General features: G+C 39.9%; 1 protein-coding gene across 1 annotated transcript in view; it reads right to left on the bottom strand.

Moving 5' to 3' along the window:
- Positions 1-214: 214 nt before the first annotated feature.
- The window catches only part of TMEM170B (transmembrane protein 170B), an 81,016-nt gene continuing 72,059 nt past the window's right edge, over positions 215-9,171 (bottom strand). Inside the window, exon 4 of the mRNA XM_033216223.1 lies at positions 215-674. The gene's annotated coding sequence lies outside the window, so the exon portion shown is untranslated. The remainder of the gene's footprint in view (positions 675-9,171) is intronic.

The following is a 9,171-nucleotide window of genomic DNA, read 5'->3' as shown; positions in this document are numbered from 1 at the left end:
CAAACTCCGCCTCCCGGGTTCATGCCATTCTCCTGCCTCAGCCTCCTGAGTAGCTGGGACTACAGGTGCCCGCCACCACACCAGGCTAAATTTTTTTGTATTTTTAGTAGAGACGGGGTTTCACCATGTCAGCCAGGATGGTCTCGATCTCCGGACATCATGATCCGCCTGCCTCAGCCTCCCAAAGTGCTGGGATTACAAGTGTGAGCCACCGCGCCCGGCCTGGGTTTTTAATGAGAAACCATGGCCATGTGTGTGCCATTGGAGTTTCTGAAGCTGAGAGTCCTATAATGGCCAGCGATTGACCCTAACTCTGGGCCTAGGATCTCCAAGTTTGGCATGCAGAGGTGTTTTGGAATGAATAAAGGACTTATGGAAAACAGAAATTGTTTTCTTTATTAATCATTACAAGTGTAGTTAGAGACAAACCAGCCCGGGCATGTCCACCCAAACTCCTGCATCCTGGATTTACTTCCTTACTCTGCCCTCACTTCAATCCCTAACACAATAAAACTTTGAATACACTGTCCCTGGGATGCTTATTACCTTTTAGTTACAAAAGCTGACGCTATGGGGAAAAGTACAGAAAGACATCCCCAAAGGAATCTGGATCGGTTCATCCAAAGAGAAGGATACAGAGTTCTTCTGATTCAGGGTCAATTCCGTTTCCTTGTCTGTCAAATGGAAAAATACTCTGTTTACCCTCTAGCATCCCTTCTAGTATACAGATCTATGATATTAAAATATTGCTCTTTTCAGCCCTAGGCATAGGGTAAGAGGAAACTAACCCACAGTAGAAGGTTATGGGAAGGCTGAAGATACTCTTTTCAAGGAAGGTAGTTCTAGTTATTAAAAAACCATATTCAGAAACATAGTAAACTACCAATGCTAACAAATATTAACATTGCTTTATTTAGTCAATTAATTACTTATTGAGTATGATGATCACTTATACAAAATGTGTGTGCTGGGGACAGTAGCATGCTGATCAACTGGCTCTTTAGAGAAACAAACAGCCCTGAACTGTAGTGTTTGCAGATTTTCATGGTGTAAATAGTCCTACTGTAGCTAGTTTCAAGGTATGAACCTGATGTCACTGGACTCCTCGACAGAGAACTGGGAACATGTGTACAATTGACTCTCGAGGGCTGGCTCAGGATCCAACACACCACTAGTTGGGTATAGTCTGAGCAACATCCAGATTTGTTGAAATCAGCTTAAATTCCTATATTATGATTTTATTTTCTCCTTTCACTATTTGTGCCAGGAAGACCTAGTCTGACAATAAACAGACACATATTTTGAAACTGAACTCCCATGAGTGGAGAGTAAGCAGTAAAATCACTGAAAACCAAAATGGGGTCCAGCCATCTGGCCCTTCTCCTGCAGGGCAGAAAATCATGGGGATAAGCAGACTTTCAGGCTCTCCTCACTACAAGCCACTTGACTGCCTAACTGCCGGGGTGGCCTGTGCTGGCAGCAGCCCCATTTCCAGCACACACTTACTGAGCTGTATGCCAGTTACACAGCTCAACCCACAGCTCATGACACATATTCAATAAATGTTAATCAAATACGAGTTCATTCTCTAACAAGGTCTTGAATGCCAACCATTAAAACACTGTGGTTTCTGTTCTAATAAAAGTCAGGTAGATCCAACAGACCGCCGGTCAGTTGAGTGGAGAAAGAAAGTAATGAGTGATGTCCAGAAGGATAAACACCATCCTCTCTAACAATGGCCAGATTCATTCTGCTGACATAGGGGAAGATGAAATTAACCCACAGCAGAAGGTTCTGGGAAGGTATCTCTTCAGGGAAGGTAACTCTAGTGATTAAAAAACACATTCAGATACTTCATTATCTCTACTGACAAGCAATGGTCCTTGGGCACCTACCTAGACTAGAAGTTGTAGGGCCTATTATCCTTGTACAAATTCGTTTCCTCTTTTTTTTTTTTTTTTAATTGAGACAGAATTTCGCTCTTGTCGCCCAGGCTGGAGTGCAATGGTGAAATCTCAGCTCACTGCAACCTTCACCTCCCAGGTTCAAGCGATTCTCCTGCCTCAGCCTCCTAAGTAGCTGGGATTACAGGTGCATGCCACTATGCCCAGCAAGTTTTTGTATTTTTAATAGAGACGGGGTTTCACCATGTTGGCCAGGCTGGTCTCAAACTCCTGACCTCAGGTGATTCACCAGCCTCAGCCCCGCAAAGTGCTGAGATTACAGGCGTGAGCCACCACACCTGGCCAGTTTCCTCGTCTTTAAAACAAGGACATCAATGCCTATTTTGCTGGCCTATTGTGCAGATTAAGTGAAATAGCATATACCGTGCCTAGCCCTAGGTCGAGGACATGACGGTTTAGTAAATGGCAGATGTTATGATGACTATTACATTCATGTAAGTCTCCACATCCCTTTTCTCTGTCTTCTCACACCTTCATATTGACTCCATGCTGGTAAAAAACTCTGCTCTAAGCCCTGTCAAAAATACTGATCTGCTGCCCCCTCTCTGAGGTGTCTGGGAATTGTTTTGTGTTACGATTCCAAGCTGCTTAAACCGTAGGCAATAAGTAAAATCTTCCTTGGCTGGTGGGACATCCTGTAGGGTCACAATTTCAGCATTTTGCCCTGTGGACTGTGCTAGATAGGACAATGGCCCCCTAAAGATGTCTGCATCCTAATCCCCGGAACCTATGACTATGTTACCTTTCATGGCAAAAGAGACTTTGCTGATGTAATTAACTTAAGAATTTTAGACGGAGAGATTATTCTGCATTAACTGGGTGAGCCTAGTTTAATCTGCAGGGTCCTCTGAGAAGGGGACATGAGGGTTAGGATCAGAGAAGAAGACTGAATGATGAAAGCAGAGGTTGGGGTGATGAGGCCAGGAGTCAGGGAGTGCTGGCAGCCTCTAGAAACTGAAAGAGGCAAAGAATGGAATGTCCCCTAGAGCCTCCAGAAGCATCCAGCCTTACTAGCTTGCTGACACCTTGACTTTGGTCCAGTGAGACAGATTTTTGACTTCTGTCTTCCGGAACTGTAAGATAACAACTTGTTTTAAGCCACTAAGCTCGTAATAATTTATAAAGAAGGAATAGGAAATTAATACAAAGGCAAATAATAAAACACAGGTCATGAGTCCCAGAAGGGGAGCAATCCTTCCTCTCCAAACCCCATGTGTGAGAGGGAAGGACACAGTCTCCTTAGTCTACGACAGTGTCACTTCCTCAGGTGAGACATTTTTACAGCAGAAAAGTACAGGTCACCAACCAGTCCTCAAACCTTCCAATATTATAGCTTAAGTTGGGGATAGGAAAGGAATAAGGTTTAGTGTGCAAAAAGCTGTAAGCCATCAGTATTGTGGAAGTCAGGTGATTACATGTATATATACATAAATACATTATATACACTTGGATAAACATAAAATATATAAAGGTTATATACTTATATATACTTTAGAGTGGCATATATACTTCTATATATACATAGTATATATACTTCTATATATACATAGTATACATAGTATATATAGAAATACATATGTAAATATATAGTGGTATATACTTATATACTTTATATGTATACTTTAAGTATATACTTTGTATATACTTTATAATATAATATATATACTTTACAGATATACTAATATATACACTATAAAGTATGTATAATATATACTTCATTATATCTCTTATAATGTATATAATATATATAATATGTATATTGAATTATATATAATAAAGTAATAATATATTATAATGTATATAATATATGAGATATTTTATAACATATATAATACATAAGATATAATGCATATAATATAATATTACAATATATACAATATATGCTATATTATCACAATGTATATAGTATGCAAGCTGTATTATTCTAATGTATATAGAATATATAATACATTATGTAATATACATTATTATAATGTACATTGTATATTTATTATATATGATATATTTATTATTATGTATATAATATGTATATTATATATTATATACATACTTTATAATATATAAAGTATAGTATAATATGTATACCTTATAATAGATACTATATATACTTTATATAAAGTATATATTATATATTATGAAGTATATATACTTTATATAAAGTATATAATATATAATATGTACTATTTATACATTATACTTCATATAAAGTATATATACTTTATCATATATATCATATGTAAGTTACATACATTATACTTTACATATATACTTTATATATACATAGATTTTATATACTTATATACATATGTACAGTATATATATTTAAAGTATGTATATTTAGGTGTATATATACTTTATAATATATATTATACTTTACAGATATACTTGATATATACAATATACTTTATATACATATACATACTTTATATACAGATATGTAAAGTATGTACTTTAAATATATATAAATAAATAAGAAGTGTGTGTGTACATATACATATGTATATAAAGTATATATATATAAACTGTATGTGTACCCACACACACTTATGTTAGAAGTTCAGAGTAATAACACTGTGAGTGGACCAAGAAAGCTAAGTAAGTGATTTTTCAAATAGATCCTGAAGAGGAATTAGGAAACAAATGACCTTAACTGAGTTATGACCTCATTTTTGAGGAATGAACTGTAGGCCCTGAACTGTAGTGTTCAGGAATGAAAGCTCCAGCTTAGCGTGCATGAGGAATTCTGAGAAACCACTGGAAACCATTTGGTAAGAAATAACGGCCTCCTGGCAGCAGGACTAAAGTTCTTTCACGACCTCACCAGGAGTGTAGCGTGAGTTCCTGTGATCCCAACTGGCCCCACCCATCGTGTCTGAGCCACATTTGTAAACTCCAGAAGTTCATGGGGCATTTGAGGGTACCCTCAAGCTTTCATGGGGCTTGAGCTGTGGAGAAAAGTGTTGAGAGCAGAAATGAGAGCGGGCGGAGCTGGCCATCTGGCTAACACCCTGCACTCCATGGGGTTCATGTTGACTCACTTTACAAAAGGCCCTCTGCGCCCATCTCTTTAAGAAAAATGCTTCTCAGACAGAGCTGCCAATAGACTCAAAATGGAAGGCCTTTCAAAGGGCTCCTTCTGATTTTTTTTCATTGTCATAGCTTAGAAAGCATATAGAAAAACAATCATTAAGGATGATTTCCTGGTGTGTGTGTGTGTGTGTGTGTGTATAAAATATATGCAAATATAAGCATAGTATTTTTGGTGGGATACCCGTGAAATTGGTTAACAGTGGATAATTTTGAAGGTAGGATTAGAAAAGTGGCAAGGGGACCTAAACTTACCGATTCATGTGTTTTTAAGTGGAGATATTTAGGATGCTTTTTTCTTTTATGTTAATTGTTTCAGCTATTTTTTCCCCAAATACTTTCTTTTTCTAAATAAAAGAACTTTTGCCTTTTGGCTGAAAAGAGGTAATATCGCAAAGCAGAAAACAGAAAGCCTCTGATTGAACCCATTGAATTTCCAAAATAAGTTCTTTCCTCTTACAACCAAACTGTCCTGGGCCAGTGAATGGCTCATCTACCTCCCAGACGTGCGCGGTGGTACGGCTTCATTTCAGCGCTTCTCTAACTAAAACATGCAAATGAATCACCCAAGGATCTTGTTACAAGGATCTTGTTCAGGCTCCTATTCCGCGTATCTAGGGTGGGGCCTTTCTAACAAGCTCCCGAGGGATGCTGATGCTGCCGGTCTATGGACCACATGGTGACACCTGTTGGACGAGGTATCCAGAATGAATACCATGCTTTCCAGTTTAGCCATCAGAACATAGAAGCCCTGGAGTTATGCGAACCTCTGGCCGGTAAGTCAGAAGTTTCCAAGGTCAGCCCAAGATCACACAATGAACTCCAAAACCAGAGTGGATAACTGATGGGCATGGTCCCAGGCCCACTGAGGCTGGAGGCAGTTCCACTTTGAAGCCCACTAATCCCACACTAGAATACTGAGGAAATGCTGCCACAGGAACAATCTATGTTTCTACCTCAGGTCCCTGCTTCTTTACTGTTTTTTGCTAGAAGTGGAAAGGCTTTCTTTGGGAGATCCCCAGGGACCTGACACTGGCTCTTGTTGCGGTTACTGCTGTTATCGCTGATGTTACAGTAAGGGCTATGATGCCAGTGAGCTAGAATGCTTGTTCCAAATACCAGGACATTCAATTCTTTGTGATTACCCTTCAAGGAGAGTCTCTGCTATTTTGAAACTGGTACACTTATTAAAAAATTAAATACCAGGTGGTCAGCCAGAGCCCAAGGGCATTTCCCACCCTGAACTGTGCATGCCAAAACCAACCAAACAGCCTGGTTGTGTTTTCCTTTTCTATTACCGGCATGCGAACAATGCAATCGCCGTCGTTTATGCTGGAGATATGGTGTCACCGTTAACCAAGACAAAGGATCAAAACAGGCTTTGTTCTAGGACTCTCTGTTCTATGGCCAGAGAGTTCTTGTAGGATTTGTACTTGCTGATCCTTGGAGTGCAAGTTAGATTTCTTTAAGTCCCCAGTACACTTATTCCTGTAACCAAGATTTTAATAAGGACTTCTCCCCCACCCACCAATGTTGCCTGTGCCACTGCTTCTCTGCAATTCCAGCTATAAAAGGTGTTGTCCAGGTTTGTTTGTTTTTTTGAGGGGGGGCGCGGGGAAGCAATTTCCTTCTTGCTGAGACTAAAGGAGGACAATCTCTACCTCCACGTGTCTCTGGGCTTCTTACTAGCTTCTTAGGCCCAATCAGAGATTCCATTTCATAGAATCCGATTTTTAACAGATTTTGGAAATTATTCAGTACAATCTCTCCAATTTGCAGATGAGAAACTTGTGGCCAGGAAGAATGAAGTGTTCAAAGTCACTCAGCCAATTTGTGGCAGAACCAGAGCCAAAATTCTGTCTTCTGACCCCCAGACCCATGCTGGGCCCACAGCACTCTGGCTGCCTGGGATCATGGCTGACATCAACGGGTTTCCCATCCTATACAGGAAAAGTGGCATTCCAAAACTTCCTTCAAAATGAAATCTAGCCACAGTGTGCAGACATAATCTTGTGAGTCACTCACTGAGAATCTGAATATCTAAACAGTATCTAAGTAGCTAAATATCACCAGATTAAGAGCCAAAAAAAACCTCACTGGAGTTGAGTTGGTTTTACATTTAACATTGGGTACATACTTGGATGGTTCAGGATTTGCTGGGCCATATTTTCCTAAAACATAAAATGGTGCTAGCAATAGGTCCTCATCTGCCTTGCAGGGTAATTAGGAAGATAATTTGAAAGGAAGTTTTATTTTAATAGTCATGGCATAAATGAATTTGATGCCCACACACCTAGGTTTGATTCCTGCTCCGTAAATTACTGGCAGCAGGCTCTGGAAAAATCCTTTAACCACTCTAGCCAATAGTTTTCATACCTTTGAAAATGAGGCAAAGACTTTTATCTCATAGCTTTGTAGAGGATTAAAATGAGATGGGTATGAAATCAGGTGTATGACACAGTTTCTGGTAAGTGGTGAGCATCCACTGATAAACTGCACATTCTACCTTCATCACTTCCTTTGTGTATCTGGTTTTCCCCACCTAGACTTCAACTTCCACACAGATTTGTTTCTTTGAAGTGAAAGGCTAACACTCAAGACATGCTTCCAGTTTACTTCCAAAGCAGAAGAAAACATGATGCTAGCCCTTAGGGAGTTCTTACTGCCTGCAGAAAAACAAAATGAGCTAACATATTGAGCACTTTGCAAGCGTTATCTCATTTAATTCTGATGGCATCTCTATAACATATACGGTGTTTGAAGCTCATTTTACAGTCAACAATATGCAGGCACCAAGAGATGAAGGAACCTACCCAAGAGCACAAATCCACTACATGGCAGAGCTGGAACTCTCCCACTTTTGCCCCTGGTTTGTAGACTCGTCTTCTATTCCTGCCCTAGTGTTCTGATCTCTCATCATGTCTTCCAAGGTGCATTTTAGCAAGGAACTCCGTTTCACGGTTCCTGATGGGTTTTTTTTCTAACCATGTGTGTTTGTTTGCTAGGGCTGCCATAGCAAAATACCACAGACTGCAGGGCTTAAACAATAGAAATGTGTTCTTTCACAGCCCTGGAGCACAGAAGTTCGAGATCCAGGTGTGAGCAGGGTTGGTTTCTCCTGAGGCCTCTCTCCTTGGTTTGCAGATGGCGTCTTCCCCTGTGTGCTCCTATGATCTTCCCTCTGTGTATGTCTGTGTCCTCATCTCATCTTCATAGAAGGACACCAGTTATATTGATTGAATTAGGGCCCACCCTCATGACTTTACTTTTTAACTTCATTACTTCTGTAAAGTCCCTATCTCCAAATACAGTCACACTCTTGAGGGTTTGGACTTCAACAGATGAATTTTGAGGGACATAATTCAGCCATAACATTGTGATTTCCATCACAAATGTGTATCTCCTCCTAAACAAATTCTGAAGTCCTAGCCTCCAGAAACAATGGAGAAAGGGAGGGGAAGGGCAGGTGGCATAGACTCTGCTGAGGAAGGTGCACACGTTTCTCGTGGAACACTTTTCAGTGGCCCCTTCAGCTCCTTTGAATAACCTGACTACTTCATCATTCCCACGCCCTCCGTATTCTCCAATAAGCCCTTTACACCAGTTTCTCTTGTCAGGGCTACCACGTCCCCGCTTGAATCCTCATCTTGGTGTGCTTCTGGGGGAATCCAAATAAAGACAATTGCTAAAATGAAATCCTAAATAGAGCTGATGTGAACACTAGTAGACATACGCTACACAAATCTTTCTCCAAGATTGAGCCCAACGGCCCTGTGATGTGTTTCTGCCAAAATTTCTATTTATCACCAGCACAGCAAGCTCCGTATTCGTGGGACCCAGTGCAATGAAAACTGTTTAAAAGTGGAGGAAGAAAGTATCGTTAAAGGTACTATAAAATAAAGTTTTTTCCTTCCTTCTGCAGTCTCAACTTCTCATGACATTAAAAAAATCTGCTGTTTAGTGTTATTCTAAGTCAAGAAAAAATAAAAATTTAAATTATTAGCATGAATTTTATGATTCATCTTTACATTGCATAATGTCAGTTTTAAATGCAAATATGGGCCAGGCATGATGGCCAACACCTGCAAAACCAGCACTTTGGAAGGCCAAGGCAGGTGGA

The sequence above is a fragment of the Trachypithecus francoisi genome, unplaced genomic scaffold, assembly GCF_009764315.1.
Source record: "Trachypithecus francoisi isolate TF-2019V2 unplaced genomic scaffold, Tfra_2.0 Lachesis_group10, whole genome shotgun sequence".
Classification (NCBI taxonomy): domain Eukaryota; kingdom Metazoa; phylum Chordata; class Mammalia; order Primates; family Cercopithecidae; genus Trachypithecus; species Trachypithecus francoisi.
The sequence above is the reverse complement of the archived record's forward strand: the minus strand, read 5'-3'. Positions and strand labels throughout refer to the sequence as shown.